The sequence below is a fragment of the Diceros bicornis genome, chromosome 3 (genome assembly GCF_020826845.1).
Source record: "Diceros bicornis minor isolate mBicDic1 chromosome 3, mDicBic1.mat.cur, whole genome shotgun sequence".
NCBI classification, from domain to species: domain Eukaryota; kingdom Metazoa; phylum Chordata; class Mammalia; order Perissodactyla; family Rhinocerotidae; genus Diceros; species Diceros bicornis.
This window is the reverse complement of record NC_080742.1, coordinates 9,463,676-9,486,040: the sequence shown is the minus strand read 5'-3', so window position 1 is coordinate 9,486,040 and position 22,365 is coordinate 9,463,676. Positions and strand designations below refer to the sequence as shown.

At 39.7% G+C, this 22,365-nt stretch overlaps 1 long non-coding RNA gene and 2 pseudogenes across 1 annotated transcript; all 3 read right to left on the bottom strand.

Annotated features, from left to right (window-relative positions):
• Positions 1-8,368: 8,368 nt before the first annotated feature.
• LOC131392842 (uncharacterized) lies at positions 8,369-11,309 on the bottom strand. Its single transcript, XR_009215793.1, has 2 exons — positions 11,061-11,309; positions 8,369-8,972 (listed from the first exon to the last, which is right to left on the bottom strand). It is a non-coding gene; the product is annotated as an uncharacterized LOC131392842 (long non-coding RNA).
• A 4,179-nt stretch (positions 11,310-15,488) lies between these two features.
• LOC131422800 (T-cell receptor gamma alternate reading frame protein-like) lies at positions 15,489-17,483 on the bottom strand (annotated as a pseudogene).
• A 1,864-nt stretch (positions 17,484-19,347) lies between these two features.
• On the bottom strand, positions 19,348-21,356 carry LOC131422792 (tigger transposable element-derived protein 1-like; annotated as a pseudogene).
• Positions 21,357-22,365: the final 1,009 nt, after the last annotated feature.

The following is a 22,365-nucleotide window of genomic DNA, read 5'->3' as shown; positions in this document are numbered from 1 at the left end:
AAATGTATGAATATATCTCATTGAAATGTTATGCATATATGTTGTAATTTTAAAGAAATCTTTGTTACTTTAATGGAATGTGATGCTTTTTCCCCTTCCCATCCCCACCACGCAGGATCTGAAGCAGCTGAAGGAAAGCAGGACAGTGGAAAACCACTTCTAGAACTATGAGTGCTCCTTTTGTTACAGTAAGTCTTTGAATGTGAAACTGTAACAACAAAGTAATTAAACATGGAGCATTTTCTTTGAGTAGCTGCCAAGTAAAATTCAAAGAATGTGAGTGTGAGCAAATAGCCAGATTTGTCCTATTTAGATGAACTTAGTCACATTTTATTTGTCACATTTCCTAACATTTTCTGCAGAGGTACAATCATGAAGTAGGAAAAATACCTCAAAGTTCCAAATGTCTAAACAATGAGCACGAGTTCATTATTGCTGGCTTAGCCAGAGTGTCTCCGTGTCAGACGTTGCTTATTCACAAACCCTAACTTAACGGGTGCTATGAGGGCCACAGTCCTGTGAGATGTGGTCCTGTTATTGTCTCCATTCACACCTGAGGCCAGTGAGACTAGAGAGGGTGAGTAACTTGTCCAAGGTCACACAGGGAGCAAGTGGCAGAGCCGGGGCTCAGGCCTGCCCAGTCTGGTTCCAGGTGGACTGCAGCCCTGCACTGGAATGTCTCTCCAGTGTTCTGGAGGTTCCGAGATGAAAGATGTGATCCAGTCAGAGCAGCAGCACTTGATGAGCCTCAAGGTGGGCACGTTGTTAAATCCCTTCAGATCAGCAAAGGAAATATTTCATCCTCAGAAATACAAACAAGTAAACAGGAAGTAAATTGTAGTAGCAGCAACTCTGCCTGATTATTTAGTCACAGAGGGGAATATATTGGATGGACTTGGAGTTGTTGAGAAGCAGAGGCGGCCAGTGTCGTGGTGACTGGAGGCCCCGTGTCTGCATCAGAAGCACCCAACACGCTTCAGCCCCTTCTTTCCACAACAGTGGTTGGACATGAAGCAAAAATGTGGGCATGTGAATAGCAGATCCTTTTCTAAATGCCTTAAATAAATTCTTTTGTGGCCACAGCCATGGTCCCGTGAGTGTCTGTAACACAGCTCATCTGCAATGCACAGACGTTGTTATACAGACATAGGCAAATGGAGCATTTTGCCTTTACACCACATCTCAAATAGTTTTGTGTTCTCTCTTTTCTGGTGTGAAAAGTCCTCATTGAAAGTCACCAGAGGAAAGGACAGGAGATGGGGTCTCCCTGTTGAAGTTTGAAGTGGTGACATCCACTGCTGACTCCACTGAACGGCTGATGAAGAACTTATTTACTGTAACACCTCACAGACACTGTACCACAGCCACACACATCTAGTAGTCTGCCTGTGGCTGGTACAATAATGGAATGATCCATCTTGTATACAATGAGACCAAGTCTGATCTGTGAATGAATAGTTGCAGAAAAGGCTTGTACTATAATCCTGATCAAAAGACTTCTTTATATATTAGAATAACACTGTCTTAGTAAACAAAGTATCTTTTAATTTTGAGGTCAGAATGAAAGTTGTTTTCATGTCTCAGATTTCTTTGTATTTCTTTTTTAACACCCTACATTTCTCTTGTGTTTTTTAATTCATGCACATGCCCTCTTTGAACAATTTTAAAATGTAATAAAATCGACTATATCAAAATGATTCATTTTATTTTTCTTATTTTGCATTATGTATTTGGCTGAAAGTGTTAGAATTAGAAAGGGGGGACAAGGAGGGATTGTGAATATGTGTAAAAGGTCACCAGACATTTTGGATTATTTTTATCATGAAATAGTGTCCTTCCTCCTAGAAGTATGGTCCTGAAATAGTCTGAGTACTCCTACTTTGAACCCACACTATGAAATCATTGCCATCATGTTCCCTTTGTGTTTAGATAATTTGAATTAAAATAAACTAAATTATATGGTGAGCTATTTTTTTCAAACATGAATGTTCACCTCAATGCTTCATAGGAAAGTAGCCTTTCAGTTTTCTTTCATTATTCATTGAGTCATTCAAGAAAAACTCAACTGTGTTTAGTGGGAATGGTGCTGGTTTGGGTGGAAACTGGCCATTTGTGCAGATCACATCAGCTCCATTTGTGCTCGTTCTAAGACTGGGCCAAATGACAGAAATGCAACTGGAAGAATCTCTGGGAGGCTGAGGCGTAATCAAGAAGAGCTTCTAATGGAGGAGAAGGGGAGAGGAACAGCTCCAGAGTTTGCCTTGAGACTAAACCTCAAGAACTCAATGATGTTGTCACAGTGAGAACGTCCTCTCTCAGGAGTGGAGTTGCAGATACACCAAGCCCACAGATGATGTCTAAGCTGGATGTCAGTGTATTAATTTAACCTGAGAAAGAGCTCTCGTCCAGACATGCTGGGCTCACCCAGTAGATGCAGCCAATCCTCATAAGAAGCCAAGGCTCACCCAGAAGTTGGCTCTCAGAGCACAGACCAAGAAAAATGGAGCGTATGATTTGCAAGTACTGTGAAGTAAGACTGTGAAAGCTTAAAGCGTTGATCTCAACAATAGATCTCTGCTTCCCCCTGGGATGACAGATTGAGTCTATAGGCCTGGGCACCCACTCTGTACCATGCTTGGGTGGGTGGGGGTGGGGACATTTGCTCTTTAAGCTCACACTCTGAACAGCCCTCTTCTAATTGAGCCCAATCACACTTTTATCTGATGTTACTGTTCTCTTAAGCCTCTTAAGCCTCTGATTCATTAGAGGGACTTATATGATTCAGTATATGACATTCAATTACACAGTTGAACTCAAGGCCTCTGTATCTCTGTGTTCTTGTGAGGGAAAAAGCACATCACCATTGCCCACATCTACATTCAATCCATGCTATCAGATTTACAGGCACAGGTCTGCGTCACCCCATCTACACTAAGAAAATGAAACCAAAAGGTACCAGCCTCGGTAAATCAAATACCGTGGATGAGCACAGATAGTTGGTCGAATGTTAGGATTATCTCAGTGCTCCAAGATGCCCTGTCTGCTCTTTCCTTCAGAACAGGTTCGTGAGAGTGGACTGAGATGCAGCATCTGAACTGGGCATGAGATTCCCAACTTACATTGTTGCTAATTGGAGTAAACTTTGTATATATAAAGCAGGGGAACCCTGTGCCCACAGCATAAGGGTATGTTTGATAGCAATTGCATGTGTGTGTAGATGAATGCTTTCCTCCTGTTAGCTGTGACCTTTTCAAATTGAGCAGAGTTGGTTGTGGTTTAACAGTCCTTAATTTATCTTATGACACCCTAGCCACTGCTTGCACAGCCCCAACCAGTAGGGGTCGGTTTGAGTTTGAACATTTTCCAGAAATCAACCACATTTGACAGAGCACGTAAACAAAAGAACCCTGAGAAAATAACACACCATCAGCCACACTAGCTCCCTCCCGCCACCCAGCCTGTGTCCTCCACCACCACCTGTGCTCTCCCTCCCTGTACCGCCGAGTTCAGAGCAGCCCAGGCCCAGTGCGGAAAGAAGTTGCTAAGAGGTTTGAAGCCACAGGAGTCACTGCCTGGTAGTGCCTGGCAGTGAAGTCAGCTGCAGAATGCTTTCAGAGATTTGCAAGTTTCCCCTCTTTGCTTCTACTCCTTCCTAATGCAAAAATAGTTCCAAGTCTGTAAGTAGAGGGCCAAGGATTTGGCCTAGAGAATCTGATCACATTAATAACTCAAAGGAGTAGATATAATTAAATTTAATCTTTCTTGTATCTGATGGGTCTTATTTTATTTCCAAATGGGAACGTCTACTTGCTTTCCTAGAGAATGTGTTTCACAGAAACTGAAGCTGATAGTAAAGAAGCAAACAAAAAATTTCGGCAATTTTAAATGAGATGTTTCAATTTTAATATATAAAAGTTTTTACTTTAAAAGGATTAGAGAAAATAGAAAAATATACAATCTCTTATCATTTTCTCACCCTCCTACCATACATTGAACATGTTTTATGCCTACACCTGTAGAAATACAGAGACACATATAAACGAGTGTCATACCTATTGGTATGGTTACTCAATAGTAAAAACGACCAAAGGACATGAAAAATATTTCACAGAAAAAGAAATATAGACTTTCAATATATGAAAAGATGCTTTTCCTTACTCATAGTAAGAGAAAAGCAAATTTCAACTGCCATGAGACACTATTTTCACCTGTCAGATTAGAAAGTCCTGAGGCACACTCTTCGCATTCACCGACACTGTGGTAGAAGTACAAAATGGTGCTCTCTCTATCGTGGGCGAGTTGGCAATGCCTATCAAAATAACCAATATGCACGTTCAAAATGACAGAAAACATTATTATAATTTTAGCATTTCTTATAAAAGCAAAAGATTGGAAATGAGCCGATGGTGTATCACAGGAAACTGATTTTATAAAGTGTTTTTTGTTCACCAGTGAAATACCACATAGCCGTCTACGTCTCCCTCTATCCTGTCCCTCTATCCATAAAGAGAGCTCTGGGATGTTTAAGGGAAAATACAAGTGCAGAATAATGTATATTATTTCCTACCTCTGTCTAAGAAGGGAGGAAATGAGAATATATGTACATGCATATATATTTACACGTGTAAATTCATATTTGCATAAATAAAAACTGGAAGGATGCACAAGAAACAAAAACATGACCTATAAGAAGTAGGGGAGGGAGAGATAGTGGTTGAAGCAAAATCTCTTAACGCATTTTTTGGAGTGTTTTGATTTTTGAACCACGTGAAGTTATTACTTAACATTTTTTTTGTGTGTGTGTGTGAGGAAGATCAGCCCTGAGCTAACATCTGTGCTAATCCTCCTCTTTTTTTTGCTGAGGAAGACCGGCTCTGAGCTAACATCTATTAGCTCCTCCTTTTCTCCCCCCGCAAAGCCCCAGTAGATAGTTGTATGCCATAGCTGCATGTCCTTCTAGTTGCTGTCTGTGGGACGCGGCCTCAGCATGGCCGGAGAAGCAGGTGGGTCGGTGCCCGCGGGGGATCCAAACCCGGGCTGCCAGCAGCGGAGCGCGCGCACTTAACCGCTAAGCCACGGGGCCGGCCCTTACCTAACATTTTTTATAGGGCCGTGTTACACATATTATTTTTTTAACAATGCTTTATGATTAATTTTACATTTCTTTAAACATCTACACTTTTGTTGTACTTGAAGGTCTATGTTATACAGTCATATGTCATCCTTTAGTTTATTTTTTAGTTTCTTTTTGGGCATTTGGTTAATTTGGTGCTGCTATAAATGGTGCTACAGCGAATGAACATCCTTGCACATAAATCTTGGTACATACCCTTCGTTTCCTCAGGAAGTGGGTGGGTGGAGTGCTGAGAACACTCTCCGGGTTGCAGCAGGTTCTCACGTGTGTGAGGGGCCCTGTGATGGCTCCTCACTGCGTGTGATCCGGGACAGCAGCGCTGGAGCCCAGGAGCTCTTTCAGTCACTTGCTGGCCTCCAGCCCGAGCACATTAGAATTACTGAAGGAGGCTTTTAAAGGCCGATGCCTGACCTGTGAAGTCTGGACCTCAGTGGTTTTGAAAGGCTCCCAAGAGGGTCTTCAGTCAGGCAGACCTGGAGTCATGTGGACTCGGGCACTACTCTGTGTTTAATCTCGGGCATAGTTCTCAGCCTCTCTGGGACCTAGTCTTCTCATCAGTGAGATGAGCGTGATACCCGTGTGTGGTACAGTGAGAGCATTAGACACAGAGCACGCAAACTGCCTAGCAGAATTCCTGATGCTCACTAAGTGGTAGGTACTTGTCATTCAAACAAAACTAAAGACAGCAAACAAGCAAAAAAATAGCCTAATAGATTGTGACAGAGATCACGAATTTACCCAGATAAGATCTCATGGCTAACGAAAATGTTGAGTTTCTAGGCTTTGGGTGAACTGTATCATGTTGGTGTAGTATCTCTGGTTATCTCTTACTACTCAGAATTTCTAATTGGCAGTTATGTGGGACTTAGATTAATATAAAGGGGAAAATCAAAGGTTACTTAATTGTGACCTGCTTGATTCAAAGAGGGAAAGAATTCCAAAACAGTAAATAGAATTCATAATGGGGAAATTTCAAGAATTGTTGCCTTGAAGTTTCCCTTCGTTATAGTTGAGAAGCGTATAGAGACTCTAGCTCTAGAAAGGCTATGGAGACATGAGTGTTTTTTGTGGAACTGTATAAATCTTTGCCTAGTTTTTCCATTGCGCACCTGCCAATGCAACCTGTTGTTCTTGTGTTCATTTTATCCAACCAGGTGCCGTGGAGTTGAATCACAGAAATCCTGTTGGTGGGTGGGAGGTCAGTGTATAAAAGTCTTCCAGCATGAAAATTGTGTGGCCGGTGACTATGACTATGACTCCGAATTGTACGAAGAGCATAAGAACAAGGAGAGGAAGTGTGGACAGGTAAAGAGGCCGTTCTCTTCTTCTCCTCTTAGCCTAATAAAGAAGGAAATTTCTCTGCTTTAACTGAAAGTAAAAGTTACCTTTTTCTACTCTAGTAGCAAATAATGGAGAAATTATGAGCAGAGCTCCTGCAGCCAGGCTGCTTGGGTTCAAATCCCAGCTCTGTTTCTTATCAGCAATCTAACAGATAGGGGATATTCTTTATCCCCTATCTGCTGTTTCCCTATCTAGAAAACAGAGATAATTGTACATATCTCATAGGTTTCTTTTGAGAGTTAAATAATGTAACATGTACTTAGACCAGTTCCAGTGAGCACCCTACAAGCATTTGCTAGTGTTACCTCATTAGGATGCTAATCATTGAATTGGTAAATTGCACTAGAAACTTGATACTATTTAATTTGAAGGCTTTCTTCTAAAGGTGGATAACCTTAGGCAATGTGACATGGTCAAGAGCAAATGACACAGCTAGTTAGAACCAGACAAAGGAGTCGAGGCTCTAACTATGGGGTGTCAGGTGTGACCTCTGAGCCAGTGTTTCTCCCTCCACACTATATGGCAGTCATGCTGTGGTGGAAAAGTACTGGGCCAAAAAGGATGTATAAACTACTTCCTGTCTCGTAAATGTACCTGGACCTACCAGAGGCGGCCACAGTCGATTCTGAGGACCTCCGGGCCCAGTCTAGAGATAGCACTGGGGTGTTAGAATGGTACACTCAGCACCATAAATGGGCCTGCTCTGCCCGAGAATCTCAGTCCGTTTCATTAGCAGCCCCCAAAATAGCAGTTGCAAATCTAGGACACACACTCACAGAATAAAGTAGGATTTCCATAGTGTTGATAACAAAGAGAGCAATGATGGTAATAACAGAGTATATACATGAGGAGAAAACATAGACACACAACAAGTGCTAAAGAAAATTCTCACTGACTCCTTGGAGGATGCCTTTAGTAAGGAAGCAGTGCATGTTTTGTTTCTCCCAGTTGAAACTGGGTGATGGAAGGCCACATGATATTGGGTAAAATATACTGGCTCTGAGTTCAGAGAGACATAGCTTTAAATGACAATTACTTACAAAAGAGTGACCTTGAGCGGAGAAATTAAGCTCTCCTATATCTACACTGCGGACAATAATTGTACCTACCTCGGGGGGCTCTTCGAGGATTATCAGGATCGCCTGGTGCATAGTGGAAACTCTCTGAGTCCCTATTCCATCCACATCTATCCTCTCTGTGGGGAAATAAGATTAGAGATGACTGTCAGTGCTTTTCTGTTGTGGAGTATCTACTGTTCAAAAGTAGACCCGCCAACAGCGGATGCCAATGCAGCTGAGGACTTGCAAGCACCAGGCACTATTACCTCATCTAATCCACACACTCCAGGAGACAGGGCGCTGTAACTCCATTCTACAGATGAGGAAGTTATGGCACAGAGAGTTCAAATAGCTTGCCTGAGGTCACACAGATGTGAATACTAGACCCAGACTTCAAACCCAGACACTCCGGGTTCAGAGTCCGGGGACTTAACCCCTCCACCGCAATGGCTCTTGGTGTGAGTGCAAGTCTCATGGTGTTATTGTGAGGTCCAGGAAATATGGTGCTTGTGAAACACTAATGTAGAGCAGAGCACACACAGTGCAAGTCATGCTAGATGTTATACTGACACCATCAGAATGTCCCAAACCAAATAAGTCTGAATCTGGCGGCCTTTGAAAGAGAGATAACTTGGTGCCTTCATTTGACTGTGGCTCCTCTTGGAGACAGTGCCTCAAAGAAATCATCATGACCACTATCTCAGGGAAAGAATTAGAACTGTGGTATTGACCATTATTAAAACCAATGCTGGATTTGATAGCTCAGGTGTCATGCTGTTTCTTACCTTGGACTTTCAGTTAGATTTCATCAAATTAAAGTACACCAAGAAAAATGTGGAATTTTAACTTTCTTTTATTGTCCCTATTATGAAAAACAAAGTACAAAATTCAAGTAACAGCAATGGTGGCTTCAGGGTGTGTAAAATGGAAGGCTTCAAGGCAGTCATCTCATTAAATGTCCCTAAGGGCCATCACTAGAAGCTGCATGCTGTCTGTACTCAGAGGGCGTGATTATTTGGGTTGCTGGAGGAGCTGATGGAGATCACGGAGCGAGCGGTGCTAAAGGACTACCCCTTGGCCCTGCCCCTGAGTAATGGCAGAAGTCATCGTTGTTACAGAGTAAAATTTTCTGTTTGCCTAGTGGTTTGAAAAACCATTACACAATAATGACATAGTAGAAAAGTACACACATGAACTGAAACACCAAACCCAGAGAAAAAGCGAAGGTAGATTCTCAGTAGACACTTTTAGGCAATAAATGAGGAAGATAAATTGACTTCTTTGTGCCGCCATCTGTTACGAACTCTTTGCATTGCCACAGACTGCTGTTCTCCTGAACAGGCAGAAGGCGATGACGGCAAAGTAGATCATGCTCTTGAGGAGGAGGAGGAGGTAGGTGTAATAGGCAGAGGTGCTGGTGAGCTGCAGCTGCAGGGTGTCTAAGAGAAGGCGTTTGATTAGTTTCACTGGTTCTTCTGAAAGGATGGGGCATATTAATCAGAGGGTGGTCACAGTTATTTATTTCAAATGCCCTACATTGCAGTGACACCCTGCACCACTAAAACCCAAAAGTGTACATGTCTCATCATAACCACTGCAGACAACAACAAGACAACTCAGGATCCAAGTTACAGGTCATGTCAATCAACAACCTCCGCTAAATTCACTTACATCGTTCCAAAATATGAAAAGTAAGCATTTCCTCACCCTCACCAAGTCTTTAAGAGATAATATAGCTAATATACATTAACCACTTATCAAATGCCAAACATTTGCTCTGAGAGTTTGCATGCAAAGCTTTAATATTATTTAAGTTTTACAATAAACTCTGAGATTATTTTCATTCCTCTTTTACAAATAAGCTGAGGACACAGAAAGAAGTAGTTTGCCTAATGTCACGTATTCAGTAAGCACCAGAAACCAGATTTCAATCCCAGCAACATAACTTTAAAGAACACATTCTCAGTAATTCTGCCTCTCCAAGTGCAATAAATACCCCAGACATCAAACATTTAAGCATAAATATAAAGTTGAATTCTCATTCAGAAGCACCTGAGCCATTACATGTTGTGCATGCAATGTGATTACTACGACGGGTACAATCCAGGGAAATTTGGTGGTGTCCACAGTGGGGTGAGTGGGAGGTTTTAGTAAAGAGGGCATTATATAAAATGGAAGAGAGTGGTTAATCCAAATTCTCTGAAACTTTAGGAGGTCATTCCTCGCTCACCTGTCTTCCTAAAAGTCTCTCATTGTGGCTATGATATAATAGGATAATTGCACTTAATATCCTTTGAATTTTGGTAAGAAATATGCGATGTCAAGAAATAGTTAACAACAATGATGGTGAGCCAGACTGCCTATTCAATGAACCAAAATGCTGAGTCTCTTCCTGTGGAAATTTCCCTTTTACATATTTTATCTTCAAGAGTCAGAACTCCAGAATCATTAGCACTTGGTGTGGAAAGGGATCTCAGAGGTAACGTGCCCATAACTCCTTGCCCTTACTCAGGTAAGGTGTTAGCTGAGGTCCAGAGCCTTCTTGATATTGGAAATGGAGGAACGTTCAGCAGGGCTAGAGCCAATGCTTCTAGTAACTTTTGTTGTACATATGTAGAGAGAAAAGTCCGGAAACCAGTACTGTGCCAGCTAAATGAGACACCCTATGCTAGACAACATGTGCAGGTGACCTTTTCTCTTCAATAACTGAGTTAGGTGTAATTATTCCTAGTCGGCAGATGAGGAAAGTGTTGCTCAGAAAATGTAAGTAATTTACCCATATTCATGTAACTAATCACCAGAAGAACTGGAGTTCAAGTCCAGTCTGTGATACTGTGAAGCCCGTGCACTTACCCACCCCGCACCATGTGTCCATCGTGTCTCAGGACCTCGGCATGGGGGTTTCTTGCTCTAGGACTATATCTTAGAGGAATAATAGGGAACTGAGTGAGTGTATGAATTCTTGATTAAGATGGCCAAGTTGAAACCCAGATCTAGCTGTGTGGCATGGTGTAAGGGACTTAATTAATTTTAGCTCATTGCCCTCATCTGTAAAATGGGAATAAAATTATTGTACCACCTCATTGGAGTATAACGAGAATTACATAAGAAAATGCATGCGAAACCCAGCATAATGTGTTCTGCATAGGAAACTCTCAGTACAGATCAGTTCTTGTTATTAGCTCCTAGCAAGGACTAAAGACAAAAAAAATCTAGAACCTTGATATCATCTATTCCTCAGTCATTAGAAACAAAAGCTGCACAAATGAATGAAAGTCTGTTGTTGAAATACTTCAGAGCCTGTCACTGCACCCTCTAATTTACAGTCATCTCATACCAAAATGAGCATTTACACTGTTACAATGACTCCTAGGAAATGACGGATTGATTTAAAGTACCAGTCTATTCTGCAACACCCAGCTATTCTGGTTTTTCTAACTTAAACTAGGGAGGCTCAAAAGTTAAGTTTATCCAGAGGAAAAAAATGCTATAGCATGACATAAAGGCAAACATATACAAAAACTTACTGCTTTCATCTTTCAGACAAGCTTTCGTAAAATTAAATACAGGGACATCTAGAAGAAATGAGAGCAAGTATTAGTCAATCTTTCATGCCTATTATTTGACATGTGATATATATGTATATGTATGTGTGTGTGTGTATATATATATATATACACACACATATATAAAATCTACCAAAAGAGGGACAGGAGAGATACTCATTAAAAATATGAGCCCTACAAACCAGGAATAATTGGTTTTGTCTGCAATGAATCAGAGAATTTCAAAAGGTAATTTGATTAGAAGGGAAAAAAATGTTATAGCATGACATGAAGGCAAGGATGTACAAAAACTTACCAGTTTTCTCTGTTAGGGGAGCTATTGTAGTATAAATAGCAGTTTTAATTGAGTTGACAACTAGAAGAAATGAGAGCAAGTATTAGTCAATTATTCATGCCCATTATGTGACAGTGTGCATATGTGTTTATATGTGTACGTGTCTATGCACAAACACACACATACACACACATAATCTGTTGACAGAGAGACAGTACTTAAAAATATGAGCCCTGTGATTCCAGGAACAGTTCATCTGATTCTATGTAATTCAGTAGATCTAATGCATGTACTGTGTTTCTGCACATGAAGATGCTGACCTTCATGAAGGATACATTTTTTTTCTTCTTTATCACAATCGGACAGTAATATCCAAGACTATCTTGTTCTCCTTCTGTATTCACACCTCCTAGTACAGTGCCTGCCGCAAAAGAGGTGTTGGAGAAATACTTGTCGAATGGAAAAATAAACAAAAAGTGTGGCTACTGTACCGTATTCAGCACACGCTGTTGACATGAAGAGTTGCTACCAAAATCAACTCATCAAATCTCAGATTCCACAACAGAATCTCAGGTTTGAAGGAATCTGGTTAAGGCAAATTTCCCACGAGAGCAATGGAATCAGGCAGACCTTTCCCAAGCATGCATATGTCAATATCCCCAACTCCTGCACATGATTTTCCGGAACCGTGGTGTTTGTGGACATGACAACAATATCAATAAAAGCTAATAGCTATTGAGTGATTATTACCACGACAGGCGCTATGTTAAATGCTTCACATGCATTATCTCATTTAATGCTCCAGTCACACTGACGTGAGTTGTATTTTGGAGGACTTAATAAATAAATGGCAAGCAATAGGATACATTGGAGTAAATGAGGAAGCCATTTGGTTTAAAACTAATTTGGCTTGACCCTGTTTTTCCAAAAGGGCCTGACGTGGCCTGTTGAGCACACATAATATTTACTATGCCCCAAAGACAAGAATGATGCCCCTAAAGATAGGGATGTAACCTTCCCCATATTGGCATTTCCTTTAGGATAAGCATCTCTCCCTAAACTTAGGATTAATTACCCACCTGCCGTGCTCACTTTGTGACCACTGACATGCGGAGCACCCAGCTGCTGTGTCAACTAAGCATCTTGTGACAATTGTAAAAGGGACATTCCTGTCATATGTGATGTACGCTCTTTGTTCCAAGACGGTATATAACCACTCTGTACACCCCTCTTTGGTGTCCTTCCTTCTTTGAGGAAGTAAGGCTCCAGGCTGGTCCTCAGATCCGGCTCATAATAAACTCACCCCAATTTTGATTTATAGATTGGTTATGGATTATTTGCATTGACAGTCTCCTTGTTACAAATGAGGAAATAATGTTGGGAGTATAAGTAACTTGCCGAGAGTCATACCAGTTATGGCAGAGCCAGCATTCAAAGGATCATTGTGGCAGATTCAGTGAGATAGTGCATGTGGAAACTACTTTGTAAAAATAATCCATAGAAATAGAATACAATTTAGAGAGAAACAACATAATTCCGCCATTATGGACACTAAAAACACCTTTTCTTCCAGATATGTTAAATATTCTCAGCAAATGACCTTTTTGTTACAGGAGCTCGGCATTTCAGTGCAATTCTTTCCAAAGATAGATAGACGAAGGCACATTTATACTTCTCTGAATATATACAACCTGAGGTGAGACTTATCTACAATGTTAAATTTAAAAAAAGGTAAACATACAAAGATAAATTTTTTTTAAAGATAATTGACTGTTGGATGGAGGAAAACAGTTGAACCCATCGTTTTAGTTTCTCCTTGTTCTCCTAGATGTGTTCATGTCCATATAGACACGGTTCTGGTATGCAAATTTACTCACTCAATGAGATATTTTTTGATAGCTCTAAAACTGAGTTTGAGTTATAGAATTTGGAATAAATTCTAAGAATGAAAATGTTAGCGTAATCATGTTTAGATGTTAAAATATCTTCAAGAACTGACTTTAATGTGCCTTAAAAATCTCTTTCTTTCCATAACCACGACTTATTCACTGAAAGAAAATAAAAATCTCTGATTACCAGGAAATGATTGAGGTAATAACAATAAAGTGACAGTTTTTCATAAAAAATATCAGTATATATCTGAGTTCTCTTTCTCAATCAAGGTTAGTGAAAAACTTGGACCAGACTAGTTTCATCTTCTTCAAAATCACTTCTTTGATTTGTGCTTCCAAGTTATATTCTTAGCTTTTATCAAAAACAAAAACATTCAAGAAACAGCATTAGAAATTTGCTGGAAAATGACACTAACAGAAATATCTTCATTAGCTTTGTTTCCCTGAGAATCTCATGGGAGACATTTGTTTCAGAAATTAGGTGCCAAGTAAAACACATTATGAACTGGAAATTCTCTACATAATCATCACCATAGAACTTACTATACTTCTTATTTTTCCCTGATCAGTAGAAAAATCAAAACCTAATAGGACACATCAGTCCAGTTGTTATCTTAACTTGTGATTTGCATATTTGCTTCCCCTCTGTTTTTTAGTTGTAGAAATAGTAAATTAGGTCTGCTTTTTCAATCTTACAATTACAATTGTACAATCTTACAATCTTGTTAGTTAATTTTAGGGAAGGATATTAAAAAATACAATAAATACATAAATAAATACATCCATGTTATGTTTTCACAAGCAAGTGATTTCATTGACATTATTTCATTTGCTCTTCATCGTGGCCCCGGGAGAAAGCTAAGGCAAGTGTTGGAACTTGATTTGATAATTGGAGAAACTAAGGATCTGAGGGGATCAAGACTGACATCAGAAGTTCTGACTGGTGCACAGGAAAGGTCTTTGCACATTTTGTTCTGTGCTTGTTCCCCACTGCTTCAAAAGGAGTTGTTAACCACTGGAAAAAGTACAAACCGACTCCATCTTATTTCTGGGTGCTCTCGGGCCTTTGGTCTGTTGTGTTCATACTCAGGACTTTAAGTCCTGGGTCTAGGGAGTTACTGGACCACAGCAGGGACCAAGACCCATTCAGCCCTCTGCCCACACTGTCAAAATACACTCAGCATCTGCATCAAAGGGACTCCTTTGGGACATCACGTCTGAATCACCAGTGACCGTGAGTGACTAGTAAAATAATGTGTTCTCTTACAACAGTGCATCCTCCTTGGGACAGTAATTCATCCCAGTGTGCTCATCCGCATGTCCCTTCCAGCCCAGGCACGGGCCGGTACTGCAGTAAAGGTTTGTTGAGCTGCATTTACGAATGGCAAGAAATACATACAATATGTAGAAGTGAAGTATGTGTGTACACATTAGCCTCAACCAGTCTCTACTTATGAAATTTTACCTCACGATGGTATATAAAATACAAATCTGGAAAACCTAAGACCATAATAAAACTGCAGCAGCCAAATTATTCTAATTTCTGTTTAACAACTGTGATCTATCCTCCTCTAATGAACACCATTTGTCACCTAATAACATTGTTTTTGGTTTACCCTCTGAGTACAGCAAGATTAGAGTGAGAGTGGCTCTGCTTGCTGAGTATAACATTCCTGGAAGACGTATTATTTCTCTTATTTCCTGATCAGGCAAGATCATAAAATGTGGAATCCCTGTTTGAGCATTTCTTGCATGCTAAGCTTCTGAGTGCTTTCAGGTATTTTGCTTCAATTAATCTATTCAACCACTCTAAAAAACGTCATTGTGACCTTAATATTTTAGAGGATGAAACTGAAGCTGAGAAAGGTTAAGTAAATTTTCTATTTCTTTTTTTTTCTATCTTCCAAAGCATATGCTATTTTAATTCTATTGGGAAAGAGAGGGACATTTATGTTACCAATAAATGGAACAACATTTAAGAAAGATTTGTATTTGTTTGTTTTTCATTAATACTTGACAGAAAATGTGAGATATTCTCTTTGAAAAAAAGTGTTCTGGGAGATTGTATTTACATATACATACCTTCAATCACTGAAGGAAAAAGAATCTCTTGATCAGCGCCTCCTCTGTTCTTCTCGTGTTGGACAATACATCTGTGTTCTTTATCCATTGACTTTTCAGTCACGGTCAGCCAGCTGAATTTCATGTACGTGTCACCAGTCTTCATGGTTTTTCCCTCCTGGGATTGCAGAATTCTATCGCCATTCTTTTCTTTCCAATATACCTTTATAACATCTGGGAAAAAATTCTCAAGAAGACAAAGATATGTTCCAGCCTTATGGAGGTTTATTTCAGCAATTGAAGGAAGAAAGATGGTGGGCTTGGGGGAAATGTCTGCAGGAAGTCTATCTGTGGGGGAAAATGGAACAGCAGTTAAAAAGAATCATTAGAGAAGCACAAACATTGTTTGTTCTTGAACAACCTAGCGCATATAGTAAAAGGAAGAAAAGCTGCCATTGAATTAGTGTTTACCATGGCCTTTCATCCACAACAGGTTGTGAGGCATTTATTGTTCTTAATTTCAATGGGAAAAGAGGTTCCAGAGGTTATGTAACTTTCCCAGAGTCACAGCTGTTAAGCGACAGAGGCTGTATCAAAACTTGGCCTTTGTTCTTTCTCCAAATGCTAAGATGGGGTATGACTTTAAACTGCCCCATTTCAAGGCAACTAACATTCATGAACACAAGTATTTTTTAACATCTCTTTTGTTCTATCATAGGGGAGCATGTTTTCAAGGTGGGTGGGTAGATGGAGAGGATGGGGAAGGAGAACAGATATCTTTGATGACCTCTCTACACATGAGAACATTTGGTCCTTTCTAAAGGACTTCCTTTTCTCATCCTGTGAATTTTGTAACTCATGGTTTCTTTGGCCAAATAACACATTCTCATGTTCTACAACTCTGTGAAACCTCACTCTTCATTTAACTGTTTCTGAAATGCACCATCTTTCTCTTATTTGCCATATAAATAAATATCAGGAGGAAGTTTTTCATTTTTCTAAAACAATGTGCAGTCACTTGTTAATGGGAATCCATTTCCACATGTGCTTGACAATCAAGTTGTCATTTAGCTCAAATGTGGATCCCATGCTACGGAGTTCTCCTACTTGATATCTCATTTTATATATCATCTCAATTTCACACTGAACCACTGCAGGTTTTTGAGTTGGGCAGTACTAACGCTGGATCTCCAAATTATTTACAATGCCTTGAATATAGAAGCAAAATAACAATATTTCCAAAACTTCTATTAAAAAATTCATTATTTTCAGAAATGCTGTTATGCTAATTTTATTAAGTAAAGACATTTATAAGAATTTTGTTTCACTTTACAAAATGTTCACCAAAAGTTCATTTTATTTTGGAATTTCATTTGAAGTTTAGCATGATGAAGAATGCACCGTATTTTGACTCAGTGTCTCCCCCATAATTTGTATCTACCATAAAAGGACTAGGAAACTGAGGCCAGAGAATAATCGTCCAAGTTCACCTCACCGGGAAGGAAGTGGTGGAGCCAGGTCAGCCTGACTCCAAAGCCCAGGCTCTTTGACAATATCCTCTCACCGTTAGAAAGGAAATGTGTCAACTCACAAAACTCACCTGTAATCATAAACTTTGTCCACGGGCCAAACACTTTCAGGATAATTACATATGTCATATTTGAGTCCTTTATGTAAGTCCACATGGACAGAAAGCCAAATCCTATTACAATATGTGCACCATGTTGCCTATGCCGTTCTTTGCCGTAAGGATTTGCTTTAAAACCTCTCCTAATATTTCTACATCCAATCCCCATCACACTCCTGTTTTTCCTAAACATTATTAACTATTATTCCAATTTAATAGTGTGGGAGATCAAAATTAACCACCCTGAAATATATCTTTTTACCTTGATTATTTTCACTGATGGACATTTGACCTCCCCCACTAATTGCCTAAAGGAATTTAACTCTGGGTAGGGACAGACTGGCAGGGTCCTTGCTAAGCCCATTCTTTTCAAAGTTCTGTTTACCAAATATTTACATGTGTAAATGTATCTCCCTCTCTGTACTGGGAAGAGGGGGGATGACCTTATCTCTGGAAACTCTTATCAGAACAGAAGGAAAGGACTTCAATCTACGTACATTCGATTGCTGTGCTTTCTGGTAATCTCCCATAGCTGACTCCTCCCACCCCCAACATTCTCCTATGTCTTTAGCTAAAGATAGTATTTAAGATGAAAATTTCTGCCATTTTGTTGAGAAACTCAGTTTCCCTGGTTTCTCCCATGTATACGTGTTATTAAACTTGGTATTATTTTCTCCTGCTAATCTGTCTTTTTAATTATTTGGCCAGCCATAAGAACCTTAAGGGAAAGGGCGGAGGGGGATTCTCCCTCTTCTCCAACAATAGCTTCTTGCCTTCCCTCTATTACCTTGAAAAATTCCATTCTTCTGATACCTACCTGTGATGACAAGTTTTGTTCCATCACTGAGGAGATTTGTATAATAATTCCACAGTGATCAACCAATATCAAAAACTTTACACTAATTTAGCTTCTCTGAGTTCTTCAAAGTCTAGGGAACTGTGGCGGCCTGCGACTCAACAGACTAGGGTTCTGGTCCTGGTGCATTTTGCTCACAAATCTGCGGCTGAGAAATCAAGTAAATGAAACCCTTTCATGCTTTATTTGCTTGAAAACAATGATGTTGGTGTAAATCAATTCAACATCCCTACCAGAGCTGAACTGAGGCTAGAATGAAATAAGATCTGAAAAGTGATTTGATTTAAAATGCTATGGAAATAGAGATTATAATTATTATTATGGTGAATATTATCATTATCACTATTATTAACAATTTGTTTGTGATGATTGCATGCTCCAACATGATATTTTAATCTCATGGGACCAAACTTTGCCCTTACTGGTAGTAATTCAGTATTTTAGGATGACAATTAGATCATGGCTATTAAGCATGTAGACTTATTCCTTCGTTTGCATTTCACTTTGCTCTAATATGCCTGGAATTCTCAAAGCCATCATTGGAAGAAATGTGTCTTTCTCTCACCCAGTTAATAGGCAATCATTGTCTTGTCTTATCTACTGCATTCCCAGTGTTAAGGAAATCAAAGGCAACATTGGTTAAAGCCTAATAACATGCAGTCAGTATATGGAACTGCTTCACCTGTGTTGTCCAAAACAACGGCTCTTTTCCCTAATCAACAGCACAATCTATTTGCATTCAAAGTTTTCACCCAAATTTCAGACTCAAACTGACATCTTTCCAGCTCATGTGGAAAGTTCAGCTTAAAACTCCTGGCAGCAGGCCTTCAAGGCAGAACGACTAGAGAGATGGCAGGATGCCTGTCCTCAAATCCTCCTATTGTCATGTTAGACACTAAATGTCACCTGCCTGACCATATCTGCTAAGGGTCACCACCTGTGGATGACACTCAATGTTATGATGCCCATAGCCTTGATGCAGTGGGGGGATAAAATGGGTTTGCTGAAAGACCATTTCTTCCATTGTACAAAATGTTTGTTAAGGCAATGTCCACTCTTTTACTTCACTTAACTCCTAAAGGACTCATGCATTATAGTCCTTTCCTATTTTTATAGTGGGATAAACATATTCTGTTTGAAAACTTGATATGCTTCATTTCATCAGTTAACAAAAAGGATGAATTCCACTACCTTATTTCTCCTACCTTTGAGCAGAAAATATGAGCCTGTGCTTCTTGCTAGATAATCATAGACATTTTTTCTTCTGCTTTCCTTAGTGGTTTTCATCTTCTTTTTTATTTTATGGTCTGACTGCACAAGCATATTTCGGAGATATTGCCAGTTCAGTTCCCGAACAGAGCAAATATTGCAATAAAGCAAGTTACACAATTTTCTTGGTTTCCCAGTGCATATAAAAGTTAGGTTTACACAATACTGTAGTCTATTAAGTGTGCAATAGCATTATGTCTAAAAAAACAATGTACAGACCTTAGTAAAAAAATACTTTATTGTTTAAGAATGATAACCATCTGAGCTTTCTATAAATTGTCATCTTTTTTTGGTGGAGAGTCTTTCCTCAATGCTGATGGCTGCTGACTGAAAAGGGTGGTGATGACTGAGGTACATGTGACTGTGGCAATTTCTTAAAATAGGACAATGCTGAAGTTTACCACATCAACGGAACCTTCCTTTCGTGAACAATTTCTCTGTAGCATGTGATGCTCTTTGATACCGTTTTACCCACAGTAGGACTTCTTTCCAAGTTAGAGTCAATCCTCTCAAACGCTGCCGCTGCTTTGTCAACTAAGTTCTTGTAATACTCTAAATCCTGTGTTGTCATGTCACCACTCTTCACAGCATCTTCATCAGGAAGAGATTCCATCTCAAGAAACCAGCTTCTTTCCTCATCCATAAGAAGTAAATCCTTATTCATTTAAGTTTTATCATGAGATTGAAGCAATTCAGTCATATCTTCAGGCTCCACTTCGAATTCTAGTTCTCTTGCTATTTGTACTACATCGGCAGTTACTTCCTCCACTGAAGTCTTGAACCTCTCAAAGACATCCATGAGGGTTAAATCAACCTCTTCTAAATGACTGTTAATGTTGACATTTTAACCTCTTTCAATGAATCACGAAAGTTCTTTTTTTTTTGTGAGGAGATCAGCCCTGTGCTAACATCTGCCAATCCTCCTCCTTTTTTGCTGAGGAAGACTGGCCCTGGGCTAACATCCGTGCCCATCTTCCTCTGCTTTATATGGGACGCAGCCGCATATCTACCACTGCCAAGCAGTGCATCCGTGTGCGCCCGGGATCTGAACCGGCGATCCCCGGGCCTCCTCTGCGGAGTGCACACACTTAACCGCTTGTGCCACTGGGCCGGCCCCTTCACAAATGTTCTTAATGGCATCTAGAATGGTGAATCGTTTCTGGAAGGTTTTCAATTTACTTTGCCCAGATCCATCAGAGGAATCACTATCTATGCCAGCTATAGCCTTATGAAGTGTATTTCTTTAATAATAAGTCTTTAAAGTCAAAATTACTCCTTGATCCATGGTCTGCAGAATGGATGTTGTGTTAGGTGGCATGAAAACAACATGAATCTCATTGTACATCTCCAGCAGAGCTCTTGGGTAAGCAGGTGCATTGTCAATGAGCAATATTACTTTGAAAGGAATCTTCTTTTATGAGCAGTAGATCTCAACAGTGGGCTTAAAATATTCAGTAAATCATGTTGTAAATCGATGTGCTCTCACCTAGGTTTTTTTCTTTCATTTATAAAGCACAGGCAGAGTAGATTTCGCATAATACTTACAGGGTCTAGGATTTTCAGAATGATAAGTGTGCATTGGCTTCAACACAAAGTCGCCAGCTGCATTAGCCCCTAAAAACAGAGTCAGCCTGTGCTTTGAAGTTTTGAAGCCAGGCATTGAATTTTTCTCTCTAGCTATGAAAGTCCTAGATGACATCTTCCAACATAAGGCTGTTTAATCTACATTGAAAATCTGTTGTTTAGTGTAGCCACCTTCATGCATTATCTTAGCTAAATCTTCTAGATAACTTGCTGCAGCTTCTACATTAGCACTTGCTGATTCCCCTTGCCCTTCTATGTTATGGAGATGGCCACTCTCCTTAAACCTCATGAACCAACCTCTGCTAGCTTCACACTTTTCTTCTGCAGCTTTCTCAGCTCTCTCAACCCTTCATGGCATTGAAGAAAGTTCTGCCTTTGCTCTGGATTATGCTTTGGCTTAAGGGAATGTTGTGGCTCTTTTGATCTTCTATCCAGACCACTGAAACTTTCTCAATATCAACAATAGGGCCATTTTGCTTTCTTATCATTTCTGTGTTCACTGGAGTGGCACTTTAAACTTCCTTCAAGAACTTTTCCTTTGCATTCACACCTTAGCTAAGTGGCACAAGAGGCCTAACTATTGGCCTGTCTCGGCTTTCGACATGCCTTCCTTACTAAGCTTACTCATTTCAAGCTTTTAATTTAAAATGAGAGACATGCAACTCTTCCTTTCACTTGAACACTTAGAGGCCATTGTAGGGTTTTAATAGGCCTAAGTTCAATATTATTGTGTTTCAGAGAATAGGGAGGACCAGGGAGAGGGAGAGAGATAGGGGAACAGTAGATGGAGCAGTCAGAACACAAACAAGATTTATCAATTAATTTTGCCGTCTTACATGGGCACCGTTCATGGTGCCCCAAAACAATTACAACAGTAACATCAAAGATCACTGATCGCAGATCACCATAACAAATATAATAATAATGAAAAAGTTTGAAATATTGTGAGCATTACCGAAATGTGAAACAGAGACACAAAGCTAGTGAATGCTATTGGAAAAATTGCACTGGTAGATTTGCTCAACACAGGGTTACCACAAACTTTCAACTTTTAAAAAATGCAATATCTGCGAAGTGCAATAAAGCAGAACGTAATAAAACAAGGTATGTCTGTACTTGGGTATTTGATTTTAGGTCATCTGAAATAGGTTTTGGAAATAGGCAGTCACAATAAATGACGAAGAGTTTGTGCATTATAGCTTGTTTCTTTTTCTGCCCCTGTGGTTGATAGTTTAGTAAGGTCTAACTTGAATATGACATGAGAGGTGGGGGACTATGTTTGCAAATATAGCTCTGTGATATAGACCCCAAACATGCAGAATTCAGACAGACTTAAAGCGACGGAAGATAAAGTGAGTCATTCTTTCCCAAAGCTATCCTTCAATAAGCAACGGTCACGTTGTTTTAGTCCCTGTGCACCCTCTCATATTAAAAGACCCTCTTCTAATACTCTGCTGTGATCAAAAAACACTACTTAGACAAGATCTCCACCTGAAATGAACTCAATTAATGTTAGTTTCGAAGCTAGCACTGTAGAAAGAAAATAAAGAAATTATACATGGATTTGGTAGATATTATTTGAGACTAAAGTCTCTATAGTTTATGCTTATGTTGCACATTCATAGAATAATAGAATAAGTGAAAAAAATATGTTCCTTTTATTTTATAAATGAATAATTGTCTCTTTAGATAAAATATCCAGT